This window comes from Bos taurus, chromosome 2 (assembly GCF_002263795.3).
Source record: "Bos taurus isolate L1 Dominette 01449 registration number 42190680 breed Hereford chromosome 2, ARS-UCD2.0, whole genome shotgun sequence".
NCBI lineage: Eukaryota > Metazoa > Chordata > Mammalia > Artiodactyla > Bovidae > Bos > Bos taurus.
The window spans coordinates 55,564,177-55,587,861 of NC_037329.1; the positions used below are offsets into that span (position 1 = coordinate 55,564,177).

The window sequence follows — 23,685 nt, forward strand, 5'->3', positions numbered from 1 at the left end:
TAAGAGAATTATTCCTGACATAAGTTAAACAAGGCCCTTGAATTACTCCTCTGTGAACATAATTTAAAGTATTTGTGCACACTTGTATAGATAGATATACTCCTCCATGTCCAAGAAAACAGAACCAGATGTCTTTTTCTAGCCCCACTCTTAGGATGTGAGTGTTCTACATGTGGCTGTAAAATTTAGTCATTGGTAGAACTTGATACAGATCTTAAGGGCAGGATGTGAAGAGGAGGAGAGGATGTCATCTCAGCCTCCCCTGGATATTTTGCCCCAGGATGATGAATATAAGTGCAGTCAGAAGTTGGTGCATTGATCTCCCAGACTTGTACATATAGAGCTATGAAGCTTCCTTTTTCCTAAGCTTCAAATATCATCAAACTCCTATCTGAAAAAGTAGATCTCATGGGTCCATTTCCCACTTCTATACAGATTATTCCCTAGGTAATGAAAAAATAAACTCAAGAAGAAGGAGTTCACCCTCACCCTTTGAGGCACAGTGTTATACTAATTTCCCTTCCTGTTGGTAGGATTGTAGCCTTAGGTACCTCAAATCCTGTTTTACTGATTCAACCACTTGGCAGAATATAGTTAATTATTAACTGATTAATTCATTTTAAAAATAACCCAAAATGATCAGACCTCTGAAATGACCCAATGCAGATAAGACCTAAAGCTTTCCTCTGTGCTGACCTCTTTATTCCAAGCTGCTTTTCTTTGTAAAGCCTGAGGCAAGGAAGCCTGAGTTAGCACTGAAGTTTATCTAGGATCTTTTAAAAAATTTTTATTTTATATTTGTGTATAATTGATGTACAATGTTGTGTTAGTTTCAGGTTTACAGCAAAGTGTTTCATATATATATGTATATTCTTTTTCAAATTATTTTTCCATTTAGGTTATTAAAGAATATTGAGCAGAGTTCCCTGTGCTGTACAGTAGGTTAAGAACCTACTCAATATTCTTTAGTAACCTCAGAGAAGGCAATGGCACCCCACTCCAGTACTCCTGCCTGGAAAATCCCATGGACGGAGGAGCCTGGTAGGCTGCAGTCCATGGGGTCGCTGAGGGTTGAATACGACTAAGTGACTTCACTTTCACTTTTCACTTTCATGCATTGGAGAAGGAAATGGCAACCCACTCCAGTGCTCTTGCCTGGAGAATCCCAGGGACGGGGGAGCCTGGTGAGCTGCCATCTATGGGGTCACACAGAGTCGGACACGACTGAAGTGACTTAGCAGCAGTAGCAGCAGCAGTATATATCAATCTCAGACTTAACCTAGAATCTTAACAGAAGCCTTGGGATATTTCTTGTTGACTCTTCTTGGGACTCAGCAGGTTTGTAACTTTCATCACTAGAGGTTCCTCTTGCCTCTTCTTAGACATAGCGCTAAGCCCCAGTTTTTTTTTGTTTTTTTTTTTTTTTTAAGATTTAGTGGAGAAGAAAATGGTATTTCTTGTATTTCTTGTATCTCCAGTATTCTTGCCTAGAGAATTCCATGGACAGAGGAGGCTGGCAGGCCACAGTCCATGGGATGACAAAGAGTTGGACATGAAGGAATGACTAACACATTCTTTTTCACCTTTCTTTCAGAAGAGTTCATTATAATTATATTGCATTTGTACCTCTACCTTTGAAGAACAGATTTAATGAGCCTAAGTAATGGAAACTGGACACAATTAGGATTTCTATGGTATGAAATCTGACTCATAGTCAAGAATCAAAATAATTTTTCTTGCTAAAATACTTTCATTAGAAAGATAAGCTTGAGTTCATATTTATTTAACATTATAGTTTCTAATTATTAAGAAGTATGGATTTTATTAATCCATATTTCCTGGAGCAGCAACTGGCAACCCACTCCAGTATTCTTGCCTGGAGAATTTCATGGATAGAGGAGCCTGGTGGGCTACAGTCCATGGGGTTGCAAAGAGTCAGACATGACTGAGCAGCTAACACACATGGATTTTATTATTCTTACATGTCATCAAAATGATATACAAAAGTATAATACAATTTACCCCTGAACAACACAGGTTTGAACTGCATGGGTCCATGTATAGATTCTTCTCAAGAGTAATACTGTAGTACTGGGCTTCCCAGGTGGCTCAGTGGTAAAGAATCCACCTGCCAATGCAGAAGACATAGAAGCTGCAGGTTTGATCCCTGAGTTGGGAAGATCCCCTGGGCGAAGAAATGGGAACACATTCCAGTACTCTTGATTAGAAAATTCAATGGACAGGGGAGCCTGGTGGGCTATTGCCCATGGAGTTACTGAGTTGGACATGACTGAGCATGCACACATGCACCATATATTACATGATGCATGACTGAATTCATGGATGCAAAATTATAGATACAGAGGGTTGAATAGCCAGATTTCCCTATGCAGAATGTTGACACCCCTAACCCCCATTTTGTTCAAGGTTAACTGTCTTGCTCTCAAGTTTTATATAGTCTTATCTTCCAGTGTAGGCAATATATATTATCTGCTCCTGTGGATATCACTTGTAAATATACTAATCTTTTTCTTAATTTTCTTTCTGTCTGTACTACCTCTAAATAATAATTAGATTTTCTTATTTTTCTCTTTGGGAAAAATACTTCATATTTCTTTTTCTGATTGTCATATATGTTTGTCTCAATTATACTTTCATGTACCAACAATTTTTTTAAGTAAGAAAGAAAAAATAAAAGGAACAAACCACAAAATATATCCCCCTTAATATATTATCTGGTTGTATAATCTGTTATCTTTCAATCTCAGAAGTTGAAGTTTTAATTGTAACTTTGTTTTTCAATTAACCACATCTCAGAACTGCATTATTAAGTGTTGTCTCAACTATATTCATGATTATACACAATTATACTCAAGGCAAGAAGAAGATAAAGTGATTAAAATACTGGGAAAACACTGAGTAAAATGATTAAAATAATCTTCACTAGAAAAACATAAGACCTATTGAAAAGACACTTTTGTTTTATGAATTCCCTAAGAAAGCACCCTGAAGTGTAAAAGTGCTTGTTTTGATTATAATGAAGACCTGATAAAGATGCCATCTGGTTCCTATTTTTTAATTAATAATTTTTTTGAAATCAAAGAGATACACATACATGCCTTAGAGTCAAATAGCCCTGTAAAGCTCAAAATGAATAAAATGTAGTCACATCGTACATTCCATTCATCCCTGATCTCTGTTCCCTAATGATACATTTTTAACTCTTCTTAAAAAAAAAACTGAATATTAATAATATAACATGTTTAAATAAATATTTCTTAATTTTTTTCAGACTAAGGTACTATTGACTAGCTTTTAACTGGAAGATGACTCTTTTGCTTATACACATTCTTTCTACATAATTATATTCAGTTATTGTTTAAATAAATATTCACTATTTAATCATTATCTTATACACTACTTCAGAGCTGAGCCAAGTACTATATTTCAAATATTTCTTTTATATTATTGTTTTCTAATATTTTAATTTCTTTTTTTTTCTTTTCTTTAATAGAAAATTATTTAATTAGTATACATGTGTTCCCCATCCTGAACCCTCCTTCCTCCTCCCTCCCCACACCATCCCTCTGGGTCGTCCCAGTGCACCAGCCCCAAGCATCCAGCATCGTGCATCGAACCTTGACTGGCATCTCGTTTCATACATGACGTTTCACATGTTTCATTTTGAGTTAAATTTTTTTATGGGGCATAATGCAGGTTTCCAACTTCATTTCTTTGCTTGTAGATGTCCAACTGGGCTAGAGTTATTTGTTGAAAAATACTCTTTGTTACTGAATTTTTTATCTAAACTTCTTTGAAAGTAGATATGAGTTTATTTCTGGAGTTTCAATTGTATTCCATTGATTTATGTCTCTATCCTATGGTGGTACCACACTGTCTTGATTATTGTACCTTTAAGTTTTCAAATGGGTAAATGTGAGTCCTCCAAATAATCTTCATTTTAAGATTATTTTTTCTGACTATTCCATGTTTCTTATATTTCTACATGAATTTTTATATGATTTTGTCAATTTATGTAGAAGATAGCTTAGATTTTCCTAGAGATTTCACTGAATCTGTAGATCAATTTGGAAAGTATCACCATTCTAGTAGCGTTAAGTTTTCTCATCTGTGAATATGGGATTCTTTTTCATTTAGTTGGATCTTTTTAATTTATCCAGTGATATTTTGTATTTTTTCAGTGTATAGTCTAGTACTTCTATTTTGAATTTATATTCTTTATGGTGCATTTTTTACATGGACGTTTTAAGAATTACACCTTCAGATAGTTCATTACTAGTGTATACATATATGATTGATTCATGTATTTTTTTTCTTTTATCCTGCAGACTTGTTGAATTCATTTAATAGTTCTAACTGATTTTTTGTCATTTATTTCTTAGGATTTCCATATGTAAGATCATACCATCTGTATATAGAGATAGTTTCATTTCTTTCCAGTCAGGATACCTTTTATTTCTTTTTCTTGCTAGTCAGTGAAATGTTAAACAGAAGTGACAGCAGTAAGCATCTTTCTCATGTTCCTAATATTAGCAAAATCTTCAATCTTTTACCTTTATATGATGGTACCTGTGGCTTTTCAAAATGGTCTTCATCAACTTGCCTCTAAGAGTTTCCCTGCTATAGAACATGAGATCCACTCATACCAAAATTTGTTTTAATAATGCTGCCTGAGAGAGTAGGACGTATGGAGAGAATAACATGGAAACTTACATTATCATATTTAAAATAGATATCAGGTGGGAATGTGCTGTATGACTAAGGGAACTAAAACCAGGACTGTAACAGCCTAGATGTGTGGGATGAGGAAGGAAGTGGGAGGGGTGTTCAAGAGGGAGGGGATATAGGTACACCTGATGATTCATGTTGATATTTGGCAGAAACCAACATAATACTGTAAAGCAATTTCCTTCAATTTAAAATAGATTTAATGTTAAAGTAAAAAAAGAAAAAATACAATATGCCCTGGAGTTCTGCACTTAGCAATCTATGTGTTTGAAATGCAGCCTCTCTGATCATAACCCATCTCATCTCCTTCACCCTTTGGCTTACATTTTACTTTCTTATACCATAAAGGCCAAATCAGGCAACATGCACTTATTGTTTCTTTGATTTTTGTTGATTACCTTTGTTTTTTCCAGTCTTCTTCCCTGTTCTCTTTATTCTTGTGTGTTTAAGCCTTTCTTATTACTTTTATTAAAGATTTGGCAAATTGCAAAGGTGAATTAGTGTGTTTTAAGTGCCATGCTTAACATAACTAGTGAGCACCTTTTAACCTAACATGTCAGGCACTGTGTTGCATTTGTTTTTGTTCATTCTCATTTTATTAAATATGTAATGCATTCCCAAGGGTATCATTGCCTCCTATGGTCTGGGACTAATATGAGGATTTAAGAGAATAATGTTTGTTATTTGAAGGAAAAAAAAAAAAGACTTTTATATTTACTTTCCAATAAAAGTAAAAGGCTTCCCTGATGGTTCAGAAGGTAAAGCATCTGTCTGCAATGCAGGAAACCCAGGTTTGATCCCTGGATTGGAAGATCCCTAGAGAAGGAAATGGCAGCCTGTTCCAGTACTCTTGCCTGGAAAAGCCCATGGACAGAGGAGCCTGGTAGGCTACAGTCCATGGGGATGCAAGGAGTTGGACATAACTGAGCGACTTCACTTTCACTTTCCAAATAATTTTAGTCACAAATACACCTCTAGGTTACTAAATATGCAGAAACTGCTAGAAGTTATGAACTCCTTTTACAAAAGAGGTACCTTTCTTGATAATGCCTCACCTCCTCTAACCCATTGCTACCATCACCTCCATCCTATTATGTTTATGTCATATACGCTATGCTACTGCTGCTGCTGCTGCTGCTGCTAAGTCGCTTCAGTCGTGTCCGACTCTGTGTGACCCCATAGACGGCAGCCCACCAGGCTCCCCCGTCCCTGGGATTCTCCAGGCAAGAACACTGCAGTGGGTTGCCTTTTCCTTCTCCAATGCATGAAAGTGAAAAGTGAAAGTGAAGTCGTTCAGTCATGCCCGAGTCTTAGTGACCCCATGGACTGCAGCCCACCAGGCTCCTCCACCCATGGGATTTTCCAGGCGAGAGTACTGGAGTGGGGTGCCATTGCCTTCTCCGCATATACGCTATATACTTATATAATTTCTAGTATCTTTTTTATCTCTATTTTTATTTTCTTACCCTTCTACATCTAGACATGAAAAACTCTCTGCTAGATGTATGCAGTTTCTACTCAGCAATTATATTTTTCTCAGGTCCTTGTGGTAAATTTAGCTATTTTTTTCCCCCCTCAAGCAATAGTTTCTCTGTGGTTATATCTAAATGTATTGAACAGGGCAAAGACCTGATTTTGGTTATGATTAATAAATGTAGCATATCATCCTTACTGCAAAACTAGATAGAAAACACTGAAACAAGATGTTATTGTTATTTATTTGCTAAGTCCTGTCTGTCTCTTTTGTGACCCCATGGAATGTATCCTGCCAGGTTCCTCTGTCCTCCAGGATTTTCCAGCAAGAGTACTGGAGTGAGTTGCCATTTCCTTCTTCAGGGGATCTTCCCGGTTCAAGGATCAAACCCATGCCTCCTGTATTGGAAGGCAGATTGTTTACCACTGAGCCACAAGGGAAGCCCTGAAATGAGATGTGTAATACCACAAAATGTCTTCGCTTTACCTGTCCAATACACCTAGTACTCTTTACTTTCTCTCCTTTCTCTATATACCAGTCAATATTTCAAAATTAATAAGATATTCTATAAGTTATAGAACATACTTGCACTCATTATGTCTGTTAATATTCTTAATAATTTAAGACATTTACTAGGTTGGAAGTTAAGGCAAAGAAAGATTAAGGAACTAGTGCACAGTTAAATGTCTGATAAATATTATGAGTACTAGATCTTTGTCTTCTACCTTAACAGAACACGTTTTAAGATACCATGTGTGCCTGGTCTATTCTTCTATAAAAATAAAAGATGGAAGTGAAAATTACTATATTCCTTTGGTGGAGATGTGTTGAAGATTATAATGATAATAATGTAACTGCCAACCTATAATGGGTGTTTACAAGGTAGCAGACACTAAGCTAAGTGCTTCTATTGAATTACTGTGTTTAAATCTTTCACCATCCCTATGAAGTCAGTAATGTCATTATGCTCCAGTGTAATCTGAGAAGAGAACCCCAAAGGAGTATGTGCTGCTTTGGTTTTATTTTCTTGTATCCTCTCATATCTAAAACTAAGGTAAATATTCTTTTCTTCAACAATATCCCCACTAATAACTAATACCTGCAGATGATAGATTTATTTAGCAAATTGTGTCAATGGATATTGAATTAATAACTTGATTTTAATTTTCTAGGAAATGAAAACTGTTTCAGTGTTTTACATATTTGAACTTTAGAACACTGAATGTCATTGCAATTAAAAAAAACGTTTCCTCAGAAATCAGAACCAAAAGTGGCTAAATTTCTAGAAATGATTCTGTTGGGGACCCAAAATAAGCAGTTTTCCATCCCGTTTTAGTGAATGAGTTGGTATGATTAGAATTCTTTTTCTGAGTAAACTTGCTACTTGTTGTATCTATAGCATAAAACAGGGAAAATCGCTTAGCATTAATGAAGTACATTCTCAGCTGAGGGCATGCTGTCTGACTTAGTAGCCACTTCCTAGGAACAACTCTGAAGGGTAGAATGAAGAGTCTTAAACAGATAGCTGCATTTATGGTACAAAGTAAATGTGTTTCAGCATGTAATCAGTTTATTAAATTACTAATCATCCATGTCCATTAAATGGAATAATACACATGTATCAAAAAGGACAAGGATATTTATGCGTGTTGAGTGCATATGCATATGCGCACATATGTTATTATTTTTAAAAGTATACAATCTGTTTTAAACACAAGACTCAGCCCACAGAATATCTTCTCAAGCAACCTAATTGCCCTGCAATTTCCACCCTGTAGTAAAATATATAAAATATCTAGAAAATTTTTATTTTTCCTGTTGAAAGAATAGTGAATCCTTAGGAGATATTCTCATGCAAATTGAAAGTCATAGTTTTTGTCCTATTTAAAAAAAAATAAAGAATGAATTCTGTTGGATTTGGGGTAGAAGTTTTTTCTTAAATTTTTTTTACATAAAGGACTGTCTTCTTTAAAAATAGAGACAGTTTTACTTTTTTTTTTTTTTTTTAAATCACCTTAGTGCTTTGGCTAAGACCTCCAATTCATTACTGAATATAAGTATTTTATGACTTGTTCCTGATATTTGGGCAAAATAATTCAGTCTGCTTAAAGAATTTCCCTTCTGCTAAGAGTATTTTTGGATTTTTTTTTTTATCATGAATTGGTATTGTTTTTTGTTAAATGCTTTAGGAATCTGTTGAAATAATCGTGTTTTTCTCTCTTAGTCTATTGTTACATTGACTTTTGCTAATAAAGTTTCAAATCTTAAACCTGCCACGATGAACTCACCTAGTTATGATGTATTATTCTTTCATATATTCTTACACTTGCATTATTAAGAATTTTGCATCAACATTCATAAGGAATATTCTGCTACAGCTTTTTTTTTTAATATGTTCGTATGATTTTGGAATTAGGATAATTCTGGCCTCACAAAATTAGCTAGAAAGCATTTTCTTTTTCTTTTCTAGAAATTATATGAAATTGATAAATGTTCAGAAGGCAATGGCACCCGATTCCAGTACTCTTGCCTGGAAAATCCCATGGATGGAGGAGCCTGGTGGGCTGCAGTTCATGGGGTCGCTAAGGGTTGGACACGACTGAGCGACTTCACTTTCACTTTTCACTTTCATGCATTGGAGAAGGAAATGGCAACCCACTCCAGTGTTCTTGCCTGGAGAATCCCAGGGACGGGGGAGCCTGGTGGGCTGCCGTCTATGGGGTCACACAGAGTTGGACACGACTGAAGTGACTTAGCAGTAGCAGTATTCAGTACAGCCATCTCCATCTAGTGTTTTATTTGTGGGAAGGCTTTTAATTTTAAATTCAATTCCTTTAATAAATATAAGAATATTCAGATTATCCATTTCTTCTTGAGTACACTTTGACAGTTTGTGTTTTTCAAGGAACTTGTCTCTTTCATCTGTGTTGTCAAATTTAAAAGAATAAAATTGTATGGAACTGCCAAAATGGTTCCCACCATTGGGTCTCCTGATCCGCAAATATAATGTATATGTACATTTACTTGGGGCTCTAGGACTTTTATCCCCTATGAGTTTCCAGCATACAGATCTTGCCTATATTGTTCAATTAATATTTAAGTGTTTAATACTTTATATTATATGTGATATTGTTTATTTCAGTTTCCAATTGTACACCTCTAGCATTTAGAAATATGATTAATTTTTATATACTGACCTTATTATATCCTATGGCCTTGTTAAAGTCACAAAAAGATACAAATTACAAATATCAGCAAAGAAAGAGGCTATCACTACAGATCCCACAGCTTTAAAATGATAATTAGAGAATACCTCAAAAAATCAGGATGTCAGTTTTTCTGTTTATAGATTAAATATAATTCCAATTAAAATCCTATCAGGATTTCATAAAAACTGATTCTAAAATATATATGGAAATGTAAAGGACCTAGAATACCTAAAACAGTTCTGGAAAACAAAAATAAAGTATGAGGAATTCTGCTACTAGATTTCAAATTTGCTATGTCAAACCAGTGTGATATTAAAGAAATGTAAATTGATGAAACATGAGAGTATAGAAATACATCCACAAATATGTAGTCAGTATATTTAGTCAGATCTCTATTTTTTAAGTGCAAAGATAATTTAATGAAAAATAGTAACATTTCAAAATTTAATGCAAAAAATAAAAGCAAAAACATAAAAAAATTTGATTCACATCACTAAAAAGTAATTCAAAATGGACCATAAATCTCATACCATAAAGTTTTTAGAAGACAACAAGGGATAGGTTGACTTAGGTAAGGATTTGACACTGAAAGCATGATTCAAAAAGAAAATATTGAGAAATAGGACTTCCTAAAAATTAAAAATGTTTTCTTTGCAAGTTTATTATTTGAAAAACATTAGGAAGAATGAAAAGAGTAGCTACAGACTAGGAGAAAATATTCACAAATCAAATGACTCATAATGGACTTGTATCTAAAATATACATCTGTATATATGTGTGTGTGCATATGTGTACATACATATATAAACACACATAATAAAATATGGGCAAAAGATTGAATAGATATTCACTGAAGATATGATTGGCAAATAGGCACATGAAAAGATGTTTAATATCATTAGTCATTAGGAAATGCAAATTAAAACCACAATTAAGTACCATTACATATCTATCAGTGTCTAAATAAATTAAAATAAAAACCTGATAATAAATGCTGGGTAGAAGCGTAGAGAACCCCGTGGACAGAGGAGCCTGGTGGGCTGCTGTCCATAGGGTAACACAGAGTTGGACATGACTGAAGCGACTTAGCATGCATGCATGCATTGGAGAAGGAAATGACAACCCACTCCAGTATTCTTGCCTAGAGAATCCCAGGGACAGAGGAGCCTGGTGGGCTGCCGTCTATGGGGTCGCACAGAGTCGGACACGACTGAAGTGATTTAGCAGCAGAAGTCCAAGTAGCTGGAAGACTCATATATTTATTTAGGGAATGCAAAGCACTGCAGCCACTTTAGAAAATATTTTGATAGTTTTTTATTTAAAGGGAAACATCCTTTTAAAATCTTATATAAACATCCTTTTATATAAGTCAGCAACACCAAGTTTACCAAAAGAAGTGATATATATTTAAACAAAAATTAAATATTATACCAACTTTATTCTTAAGAAATCAAAACTAGAAACAACTCAAGTGTCCATTACATGTGAAATGGATATACAAAAAATGTAGGTACATTCCTACAGTGGAATGTGAAAATCATTTAGTCATGTTTGCCTTTTTGCGACCCCATGAACTATGAGTCCGTGGAATTCTCTTTACTGCTTCCCTGGTAGCTCAGCTGGTAAAGAATCCGCCTGCAATACAGGAGACCCTGGTTCAATCCCTGGGTCAGGAAGATCCCCTGGAGAAGCGAAAGGCTCCCTACTCCAGTATTCTGGCCTGGAGAATTCTATGGACTGTATAGTCCATGGGTCGCAAAGAATCAGACAGGACTGAGTGACTTTCACTTTCATTCAGCAATAAAGAAGAGAGAATTACTGATAAAATAACATGGATGAACTCAAATACATTATGCTCAGTAAAGATGCTACAGACTAGATGATTCCATTTATATGACATGCTGGAGAAAGCACAACTTTTGAGACAGAAAATAGATCAATTATTGCCAAACTCTGGCATTGGAGAAATGAGCAGATTGGAAAAGAATATAGAAAAAAATTTGGGAATAATGGTCCTGTTCTATATTTTAATAATGGGATTGGTTACAGAACTATATGCACTTGTCAAAACTCACAGATCTATACACTAAAATGAGTGAGTTTTACTATTTGTAAATTGTTGCTTAGTTGCTAAGTCACGTCTCTTTTGCAATCCCATGGACTGTAGCCCACCAGGCTTCTCTGACCATGGGATTTCCCAGTCAAGAATACTGGAGTAGGTGGCCATTTCCTTCTCCAGGGATCCTCACAACCCAGGGGTTGAACCCATGTTTCCTGAATTGTGGTGTGGATTCTTACTACTCAGCTGCAAGGGAAGCACATGTAAATTATACCATAACACATACGGAACAAAAAACTTTAAAAAGAATTGCCATACAAGCAGCTTATGCAGCTCAATACAGAAAAATAAATGACCCAATAAAAAATGGGCAAAAGAACTAAACAGACATTTCTCCACAGAAGACATACAGATGGCTAACACACACATGAAAAGATGCTCAATATTACTCATTATCAGAGAAATGCAAATCAAAACCACAATGAGGTACCATCTCACGCCAATCAGAATGGCTGCTACCTACAAGTCTACAAACAATGAATGCTGGAGAGGGTGTGGAGAAAAGGGAACCCTCTTACACTGTTGATGGTAATGCAAACTAGTACAGCCACTATGGAGAACAGTGTGGAGATTCCTTAAAAAACTGGAAATAGAACTGCCATATGACCCAGAAATCCCACTACTGGGTGTACAAACCAAGGAAACCAGAATTGAAAGAGACACATGTACCCCAATATTCATTGCAGCACTGTTTACAATAGCTGGGACATGGAAGCAACCTAGATGTCCATCAGCAGATGAATGGATAATAAAGCTGTGGTACATATACACAATGGAGTATTACATACATACATTTTAATCAGTTCTAATGAGGTGGGTGAAACTGGAGCCTATACAGAGTGAAGTAAGTCAGAAGGAAAAGCGCCAATACATTATATTAACACATATATATGGAATTTAGAAAGATGATAACAATGACCCTTTATGCAAGACAGCAAAAGAGACACAGATGTAAAGAACAGACTTTTGGACTCTGGGAGAAGGCAAGGGTGGGATGATTTGAGAGAATAGCATTGAAACATGTATATTACCGTATGTGAAATGGGTCACCAGTCCAGGTTTGATGCAGGAGACAGGGCGCTCATGGCCAGTGCACTGGGACAACACTGAGGAATGGGATGGGGAGGGAGATGGGAAGGGGGTTCAGGATGGGGGACCCATGTACACCCATGGCTGATTCATGTCAATGTATGGGAAAAACTACTACAATATTGTAAAGTAATTAGCCTCCAATTAAAATTAATTAAAAAAGAATTGCCATAATGTCATATCTTTCTATTTGGGAATATACTGAAAACTAGAAACCGGGACAGTAAGCTTGTACTAGGCAAAGAACTCTGAAGAAATCCACCATAGCAGTCATAAGCAGCAGCCTAATCTCTGTAAACCAGCTCAAACTGCATTTTACCAGGGTAAGGAAACAGGGGTTAGAGGTTGAATGATATGACAGAAATTATCACTCTTCTATATACGTCAGGCATTTGTCCTGCTGACAAGAGGGACTGTCTGGTATGATAAGTAGCTGGGTCAACTTTTCAATTTCCAAGTACAAAAGTGAGTGAAATATGGATTTTATAAAGGTACTACATAGGGAAAGAAATTATTTCTCATTAGCATGATTATCATTGTGGGTTAAAAGGCATTTTTGTATAAGCTAAATTCTAGAAGAAACTTGATTACTAAAATTGAGAATGAAGTTTTACTCCATTTTATAAAATAATATCTCAGATGGCTTATATGTTGAAAAATGCCTATACTTTTTGTATCTTCAAAGAGTTTATAAAAGTTGTCATTATATGTTCAGGAAGGAACATATAACCTAGAAGCACACAAACCTAGCTCTGTTCTAACTATCCCACCGAGTCCAATGCATGATCAATGTGTATTGTTTGATTATAGTTCATAAAGGCAGTCAGCATAATCCACTGATGATATGGTGGCTACATATACAGGATTGGACATAGGTATTATTGTCCATATATACCAATTGGACATTGGTTTATAGGTATTTACATAAACAAAACAAATGAGGGGAAGAAATCTCTAAAAGTAATAACTTGTGACATCTGCTTACCAACTTCTAATAACCTTTCTCTACTGATACTTTTACTTGGAGGCAGGTTAGCAAAATTTATTTGTATGGGTTTCCAAAATCATAAACCTGTGTACATTTGTGGAAATGTGATCTAAATCCCAGTGCTGTTAAAAAGCTCAAAAATAGACTATGCAGACTAGCATAAGTATTTGCTGAAAATTGCATGTCTGGATTGTTGATTGGTTGATACTTATGTAGCAAATTAGATGTCCGTATACATTGTTTCAGAGAATAATATTCATATCTTATAGAAACCAGTTAGGCAGTATAGAGAAATTTTTGTTTTCTGCCATATTTCTTTGTGAGTTGGATAATTTTCATTCAGGGAATGATTTCAGAAGAATTTACCAAAAAAAAAAAAAAAGATCTCCAGAAGATACCAAAAGATGCAGAAGTGATTTAGGGGCAAAACTAGTACTATTTTATGTGACACCCAAAAATAAAAGAGCAAAAGAAAAAAATCTATCTATTGTAAAGTGAAACATTGTTCCAAATTTCTTGAAAAATATAGAAATTATGACAAGAATTTTGATGACAGGTATTCTGTTGTACTGAATAGATGATTATGCTTGAGTGGTAAAATGATAATAAAGATAATAACGATAATTTAAAGAGTTCCTATGAGGCAGGCTATATTTTAAGAATTGTCCTCATTTAAGCTTCACAACACCCTATGAGGTAGTTTCTATTATTTTTTCCCATGTTAAAGATAAGAAAAAACAGGTATAAAGAGCTTACGTCATTTGCCCATTACCATTGTATTATGTAACAACCCTGCTAACTCAGACATTTAATGCAACAAAAATCCAAATTGTCACTGATACCACAATCCAGTTGGGTTATCAATAGATGCTTCCCATGTGTACTGTTTTAAGTTTTGGATCTTGCCATCCCAGGGTCCTACCAGTTTTCTACTGGATTCCCTGCATCCATAGGGTTGACAAGTCAAGAGACTGTAAAAAATTGTCAAAATCCTTTAGGGTCCAGGTTAGGAAGTGGCACAAACTAATTTTGTACATATTACATCATCTAGAAACCAGGTATATGGTTCCAACCTAACAAGTCAACTAGGAAATCTCATTGTTTTATTTGTCCAGAAGGAGAGAAACAGGGTTGGTTAACATTAGGTATTATTTGCCACAATGTGTGCTCTATTCCTCAGTTGTGTCTGACTCTATGTGACTCATGTAGCCCACCAGGCTTGTCTGTCCTTGGGATTTCTCAGGCAAGAATACTAAAGTGGGTTGCCATTTCCTCTTCCACGGGCTTCCTGACCCAGGGATTGAACCCTCATCTCTTGCATCTCCTGCATTAGCAGGTGGATTCTTTACCACTTATCACCTCCTAGGGCACCATATTTGCCATACTAGCATAGCCTGAAATTAGTTAAACCAGGGTTAGAGCTTCAGTCCTTCGGCTCCAGAGTCCAAAGCTGTGTATGTGATATGATACCACACACAGAAGAAAAGAAAAAGAATAGTAAAAGAGAAATGAGATTTAGTATAAATTGTCTATCCTTCTATATTCCTCTTACTTTTTATTAGTAATACAAATTCAGAAGTCTATTTCTTGAATCTATTCTTAAGTTAAAGAGTAAGAGTAGCATTGATATATATACAGTATCATGTGAAAAATAGATAGCAGGAAGCTTCTGTGTAGTAGAAGGAGCTCAGTGTAGTGCTTTGTGATGACCTAGAAGGGTAGGATGAGGGGAATGGAGGCAGGCTCAAGAGGAAGGGGACATATGTATACACATAGCGAATTCACCTCATTTACAGCAGAAACTAACACAGCATTATGAAGTAACTATGTTCCAATTAAAAAAAAAATAATGGCTTAGAAGCTTATATACTCAAGGCTACCTACTAATTGTCAAGTGTTAATTTGTATTTTATACAGAAAATATACTCACATTTTATAATATTCTCCTATACAGTTTTGAAAAAAAAAACACAAAAACATTTCCTTAAGTCACAGAATATGTGTGTCCTTGTTGGGGAGTCCTCATTATTTGCACTGGATTGGATTTCTATATAGTAGCCCCTCTCATTTAATTAAAAAGATACTTTTCTTTTATGGTAATACTGGGGAACAGAGATAAGATACCATGTTTCCATATCTGTGTTCTGATTTGCATGTTTCATTCATTTAGATACTACTGATCTTTCTACTTGAGTCTAAGATTCAAACCAATGATAATCTTGCATGAACCAATAACTATGCTTCATTTGAAGCACTATGAAGATTGATGATCCAAGCACAAAATTTCTGTTCTACTCAAATAAGCTTTCTAACAAAATTAATCTGATGCACTTTTAATTATGTACATAATCATTACAGTGTTGAATGTAATTAAGCATAAATGGTAAGCAGTTCAAATAGATAGCATTACAATAATTAGTATTGCTTTCACGGAGCCAAGCCAAATATTAAATTTTAGTTTTTCATATTGTTAGCTCTTCATAGTTCTTCTCAATCTGTTAGAATAGTCAATATTTACCATTTCATCTGATATAAAACACTGCTTAATTGTTTCCCTAGCATCATTCTATACATACAGAAGTTCTCATGCAGTAAAATTTCAATAAACAAAAAGCTAAGCTGCCCTTGTCTCCTTTGCTATTTTTAACCATCAGACTCCCACCTAATACTCAAAAGCATGTGTGAGGTTTGATCTTTCATAAGCATTTAACCCATTTTCTCTTATTTCTCCTCAGTTCTCCCCATCACTGTCATCATGTTGGTAACCTTGTAGCATGTATTGTCCTCTTCATACTCGAGGGGTTTCAAGAATGGAGAGAACAAAAAGATGGAAGTAATAGTCTATGGATGCTTTACTTTGGAATGAGATAGGGTAAAGAAAGAGTTGAGCTAAATCAGATCAGATCAGTTGCTCAGTCGTGTCCGACTCTTTGTGACTCCATGAATCGCAGCACGCCAGGCCTCCCTGTCCATCACCAACTCCCGGAGTTCACTGAGACTCACATACATCGAGTCAGTGATGCCATCCAGCCATCTCATCTTCTGTCATCCCCTTCTCCTCTTGCCCCCAATCCCTCCCAGCATCAGAGTCTTTTCCAATGAGTCAACTCTTCACATGAGGTGGCCAAAGTACTAGAGTTTCAGCTTTAGCATCATTCCTTCCAAAGAAATCCCAGGGCTGAGCTCCTTTAGAATGGACTGGTTGGATCTCCTTGCAGTCCAAGGGACTCTCAAGAGTCTTCTCCAACACCATAGTTCAAAAGCATCAATTCTTCGGCACTCAGCCTTCTTCATAGTCCAACTCTCACATCCATACATGACCACTGGAAAAACCATAGCCTTGACTAGACAGACCTTTGTTGGCAAAGTAATGTTTCTGCTTTTGAATATGCTATCTAGGTCGGTCATAACTTTCCTTTCAAGGAGTAAGCGTCTTTTAATTTCATGGCTGCAGTCACCATCTGCAGTAATTTTGGAGCCCAGAAAAATAAAGTCTGACACTGTTTCCACTGTTTCCCCATCTATTTCCCATGGTTACGTGGAGAACAATGTATTTAAAGCAATGAGTTAATATGCCTGTCCTCAGGTACAGATTAAATAAATTGGGTCATACCCCTACCTTCATGTTCTTTATCCTATAAAATATTGGTATTTTATATGAGAAACCGTCCCTCTTTCTGTCTCAACCTCTTACTTCATGTATCTCTGTCCCCTCTGCTCCATTGAAACCATTTTAAAGGTCTTGGTTAATCATATTAGGAAGCCCAGTGCAGTTTTCAGACTTTATCCAAGTTCAGTTCAGTTCAGTTGCTCAGTCATGTCCAACTCTTTGTGACCCCATGCACTGAAGCATGCCAGGCTTCCCAGTCCATCACCAACTCTTAGAGTCGATGATGCCATCCAACCATCTCATCTTCTGTCATCCCCTACTCTTCCCACCTTCAATCTTTTCCAGCATCAGGGTCTTTTCAAATGAGTCAGTTCTTCACATCAAGTCACCAAAGCATTGGAGTTTCAGCTTCAACATCTGTCCTTCCAATGAATGACTGGTTTCATCTCCTTGCAGTCCAAGGGACTCTCAAGAGTCTTCAACACCACAGTTCAAAAGCATCAATTCTTTGGCACTCGGATTTCTTTATAGTCCAACTCTCACATCCATACATGACTACTGGAAAAACCATAGTTTGGACTAAATGAACCTTTGTTGGCAAGGTACTGTCTCTGCTTTTTAATATGCTGTCTAGGTTGGTCACAACATTTCTTCCAAGGAGCAAGCATCTTTTAATTTCATGGCTGTAATCACCATCTGCAGTGATTTTGGAGTGCAAAAAGATAAAGTCTGTCACTGATTCCACTGTTTCCCCATCTATTTGCCGTGAAGTGATGGGATCAGATGCCATGATCTTCGTTTTCTGAATGTTGAGCTTTAAGCCAACTTTTTCACTCTCCTCTTTCACTTTCATCAAGAGGCTCTGTAATTCTTCACTTTCTGCCACAAGGGTGATGTCATCTGCATATCTGAGATTACTGATATTTCTCCCGGCAATCTTGATTCCAGTTTGTGCTTCATCCAGCCTACATTTCTCATGATGTATATATACATACACACACACACACACATATACACACACACACACACACACACATACATATATATATATACAATATATATCCAAGTGTATGTCTCAAAAAAATTGTTTATTGATCTAATTTCATGGACTGTTCTTCATGTTTTATGAAGCATTCTAGTTCCTTCATCTATATATTTAATTCTCACTCTTCTTTGACACATAAAATTTTGCCTTTCACATGTAAAAATTTTCTAGGTTTGATTTATATCATAAATATTCTTTTTTTAAAGGGATGGTTATTTTCTCTTTGGACTTCAATTACCCATTATAGCTTGTGACTTCCAATTTTCTATTTCTAGTTCAGACTTTTCTTCTTAGACTCAAATTCTCAAGTCTCCCCTAGAGTATTTTTGTCAACATTTTAAACCAAACAGTCAAAAGCAAACTTGGTGTTTCTCCTTAACTTCCAGTCCATCCGATATTCTTAATTCACTTTATTAGTGCTATTAACTCAGTGTTATTATGCCTTCACCAAGTTTTTGGCCACCCATTTGTCTAAAAATTCATACTCCCAATTTCTAGCCTTTTAGATAGCTTTTTTTTTTTCTTCACTGGATCTTTTACTCATTTTTCTCATACTTTCAAACAATACAAGTTAGGGTACTATCACTTCTGCCTCAACTATTGCTGCTTCCCACTATTGAAACAGAAAATTCTACTTAATCTAAGAATTAATCTTGTTCTATACTACTACTAATAATGGTTCATGTCCCATTCCCTTCCACATCAAATATTATGTTGTAGCCATACAGGCTTATTTATCATTATATTTATCTCTTATATGCTTTTATTAAAAAAAGAACATATTCTCATTTTGTCTGCTTTATCTGGAGTACATGCTCATAATTTTGTCTACTGAATTCATCTTTTAAATTTTAGTTTAAATTTCACTTCTTTCACAACCTGTTTTTCCAGATGCCCACCTCCATTTCTTATATTCTATTCTTTCCAGTTAGTGTCACTTGTATTTTTATTTAGAATATGTGTTGTTCTGCTGTGAATTATAGTTGTTTTCTACATTGTTGTGCTTTTCTTCTAACCCAACTCACTTTGACACTCATGTTGTAGGTCATTAATTTGTCTAAAGCAGTTTTGCATCTGTGAAACCCAAACCCTTAGCATTGAAAAGATGTTTCTTGTTGAACTAAAAGAAGCATATGTAGTAAAGGCAATTTTAGACCGATTCCACCAAAATCAAACCAGATTTGACAACTCAATTACCTAACTTACAGATGTAAATTAACTATCTTCAGAACATAGTTTAATTTATTGGATTAGAAAGGACATCTGAGAGTGTTAATTCTCATCCTCAAGTTAAGCTATTGGTTCATTCATCCTATACAAATTATGAAACACTTCTTACATCTAGCACACTACTGAACCTAGAATGAAACAAACAAACAAACAAACAAACAAACATGGTTTCAACTATCACCAAATCCTACAGTGGGAATTAGAGACATTTTGAGAGCATTCAGTTCAGTTCAGTCACTCAGTCATGTCCGACTCTTTGTGACCCCATGAACCGCAGCACGCCAGGCCTCCCTGTCCATTACCAACTCCCAGAGTTCACCCAAACCCATGTCCATTGAGTCTGTGATGCCATCCAACCATCTCATCCTCTGTCCTCCCCTTTACCTCCTGCCCTCAGTCTTTCCCAGCATCAGGGTCTTTTCCAATGAGTCAGCTCTTCCCATCAGGTGGCCAAAGTACTGGAGTTTCAGCTTCAGCATCAGTCCTTCCAATGAATATTCGGGACTGATCTCCTTTAGGATGGACTGTTTGGATCTCCTTGCAGTCCAAGGGACTCTCAAGAGTCTTCTCCAACACCACAGTTCAAAAGCATCAATTCTTTGGCACTCAGCTTTCTTTATAGGCCAACTCTCACATCCATACATGACCACTGGAAAAACCATAGCCTTGACTAGATAGACCTATGTGGATAAAGTAATGTCTCTGCATTTCAATATGCTGCCTAGGTTGATTATAACTTTCCTTCCAAGGAGTTAGCGTCTTTTAATTTCATGGCTGCAATCACCATCTACGGTGATTTTGGAGCCCAGAAAGATAAAGTCTGTCACTATTTCCAATGTTTCCCTATCTTTTTGCCATGAAGTGAAGGGACCAGATGTCATGATCTTAGTTTTCTGAATGTTGAGCTTTAAGCCAACATTTTCACTCTCCTCTTTCACCTTCATCAAGAGGCTCTTTAGTTCTTCTTCACTTTCTGCCATAAGGGTGGTGTCATGGGTTATTGATATTCCTCCCGGCAATCTTGCTTCCAGCCTGTGCTTCTTCCAACCCAGTGTTTCTCATGATGTACTCTGCATATAAGTTGAAAAAGAAGGGTGACAATATACAGCCTAGACATACTCCTTTTCCTGCTTGGAACCAGTCTGTTGTTCCATGTTCAGTAACTGTTGCTTCCTGACCTGCATATAGGTTTCTCAGAGGTAGGTCAGGTGGTCTGGTATTCCCATCTCTTTCAGAATTTTCCACAGTTTATTGTGATCCACACAGTCAAAGGCTTTGGCATAGTCAATAAAGCAGAAATAGATGTTTTTCTGGAACTCTTGCTTTTTCGATGATCCAGCAGATATTGGCAATTTGATCTCTGGTTCCTCTGCCTTTTCTAAAACCAGCTTGAACATCTGGAAGCTCAGAGTTCACATATTGCTGAAGCCTGGCTTAAAGAATTTTAAGTATTACTTTATTAGCGTGTGAGATGAGTGTAATTGTGTGGTAGTTTCAGCATTCTTTGGCACTGCCTTTCTTTGGGATTTGAAAACATAGTCTTTGTTTATAGTCAACTTGATCTTGATTTGAATTTTTGAATACCATCACCATCATATATTTACTGTATAATGTTAAATTAGTTACCAACCATAAGTTTCCTCATCTGAAACTTTTAAATTACAATAATATCTACATTTTTTACTTTATAGGGTTTCAAAGAGATTTTGTGTTTTAAAAAACTTGATATATGTGTGTGTGTGTGTATGTATATACATGTATATATTTAAATTTATAATTTATAGCTGTAGATGCTGGTGGAGGAAACCAAAATATAAATAACTACCACGCAAAACAAAAATGTCATAATTTCTAAAGATCCATTTATTCTATGGGTTTCCTTGGTAGCTCAGATGGTATAGAATCTATCTGCCATGTGGGAGACCTGGGTTTGATTACTGAGATGGGAAGATCCCATGCAGAAGGGAATGACTACACACTCTACTATTCTTTCCTGGAAAATCTCCATGGACAGAGGAGCCTGGCAGGCTACTGTCCATGTAGTCGCAAAGAGTTGGACACAACTGAGCAGCTAAGCACAACACATTCAGTCTGTATTTTTATTAATAACATTTTGCAGACCAAATGACTGGTCTTTGCACATTATGCAAATGCTAATGTTTATATTAGCATATAGTTAGCATTGACCCCAATTTCAAACCTAAAAATCAGATGTAATTGATTCATATATTGGTTGAATTTATATAAAGGAAGCAGAAATTGTTCCAGGTATTTCAAAGGAATACCAGCTTCACTTGTGGCTCAGCTGGTAAAGAATCCACCTGCAATGTTGGAGACCTAGGTTTGATCCCTGGGTTGGAAAGATCCCCTGGAGAAAGAAAAGGATACCCACTCCTTTCTCTGGCCTGGATGATTCCATGGACTGTGAAGTCCATGGGGTCGCAAAGAGTTGGACACAACTGAGTGACTTTCACTTTTACTTTCATCTCAAAGGTAAATAGATTTGAAGTCTCAGTTGTAATCATAGCAGTGAAAATCACTAAAGAGGGCACAAGTTAAAGCTTTCAAGTTGTGGGATTGGAGTATGTTCCCGTTAGAGGGGAAACTATGATAACTGATGAATTTACTAGTAGCATATTGTTAGGCAAGAGAAAAAGAACCAGGTTTCTACCCCAGAGTACTTCAGCCTTAAGAAGTTGAGAGGAAAATGTGGAACTGTAAAAAAGAGGCTGTGAAATAGGAAAACCAGGACCTGGAAGCAAAGTGATGACTGTGTAGCAGGAAGGAGTCGTTAACAGTGTGAAGTGCTGCTCATAGGTCAAGTAAGTTGAGGATTGAGAAAAGGCCATTATACTTATCAACATCAAGGTCATCGGATACTTATGTATGAGCAGTCTCTAGAGCAATGGAGATAAAAGCTTGATGGAGTGGGCTTAAGATTGAAACAAAGAGGAAGGAGAGGCAGTGAGTATGGATTATTTTGTAAATTTTTATTATAAAGTGGAACAGAGAAATTGGGCAACAGTGACTAGTAGAGGAAGTGAGATCAAGCTTTTTTTGTTTTTAATAAAATTATGTTTGATGCTGAAAATGAGAATACAAAGGTTAGAAAACAGTCTGTAAAGGAATATGGCAAATATTAATATTTTAGATTTGGGAGGCCAGTGACTCAACTAAGCCAACTAATTTAGCTCTGTTTGTAAAAGTAGACATAGGCAATGTGTAAACAAATGACTGTGATTATGTTCCAGTGAAATTTAATTGACAAAAAGAGATGGAGGCTTTAGTTTGATCTAATACAAATTTTAAAAATGATTAAGAGAGGAAATTGAGAAAGACTGAACTGATCCCTGAGTAAGTGAAAGGGGCAGGGATTTGTGCACAGGAATTATGGTTGGAGCTTTAATTATGAGTCGAACCAGATTTGAAAAGAAAGACAATGTGCAACATATATCTGTGGAAATTTTCTGTTGATAGCTTCGATTTTCTCAGGAAAATAGGAAACAAGATCATCATTTGCAAGTTACTGTTAAGAAGGAGCTTTAAATTTTTAAGAAGTGGTGCTGCCTAAAATAATTGTATAAAAGTTGAAAAGCAATGGGGTTAATACTATAGATAATTAATTTTTAGTAAAATAGCAAATTTTCAGGTTTGAATGTTCTAGCTATTCTTTTCACATTGGGGTTTTCATGTATTTTTATCAAAATTTATAATATTTCTGAAACACCAGCTAAGTCTGTGGCAGATATTTATTTTGAATCATTAAAAACTTTATTTTTCCCCCTATTTGGAAAAAAAAAAAAAGAAATTGCCACAATCCACAGTCAGTCATATATTCTATCCATATACTTTTTCTAGTTTAGCAAACTTATTGATGTTAGAAATTATTTGTGCAACTAACATGTCTGTCAGTTCCTCTCTGTTTTGTATCATATTGAATCATAATTTGCTCTGAGGTTTGGTTAACTTTGGTTTCAATGACATATTTTTTCTGAAAAGATTTAGATATAATGAAATATATTATGTCCAGTGTTTAATATTTTGCTACCAGTGAAAGATAAATTATTGAAATGGAATATACTCACATTGATTGCTCTGAAGGTTATACATGGATTACTAAATCAAAACAAAGCCACAAAAGATAGAAAATCAATGGATATATCAGATAGGAA

General features: G+C 35.8%; 1 protein-coding gene across 1 annotated transcript in view; it reads left to right on the forward strand.

The window, feature by feature from the left end:
* Positions 1–23,685, forward strand: part of LOC132343034 (low-density lipoprotein receptor-related protein 1B-like) — a 1,281,806-nt gene that overhangs the window by 953,109 nt on the left and 305,012 nt on the right. The window lies entirely within an intron of this gene.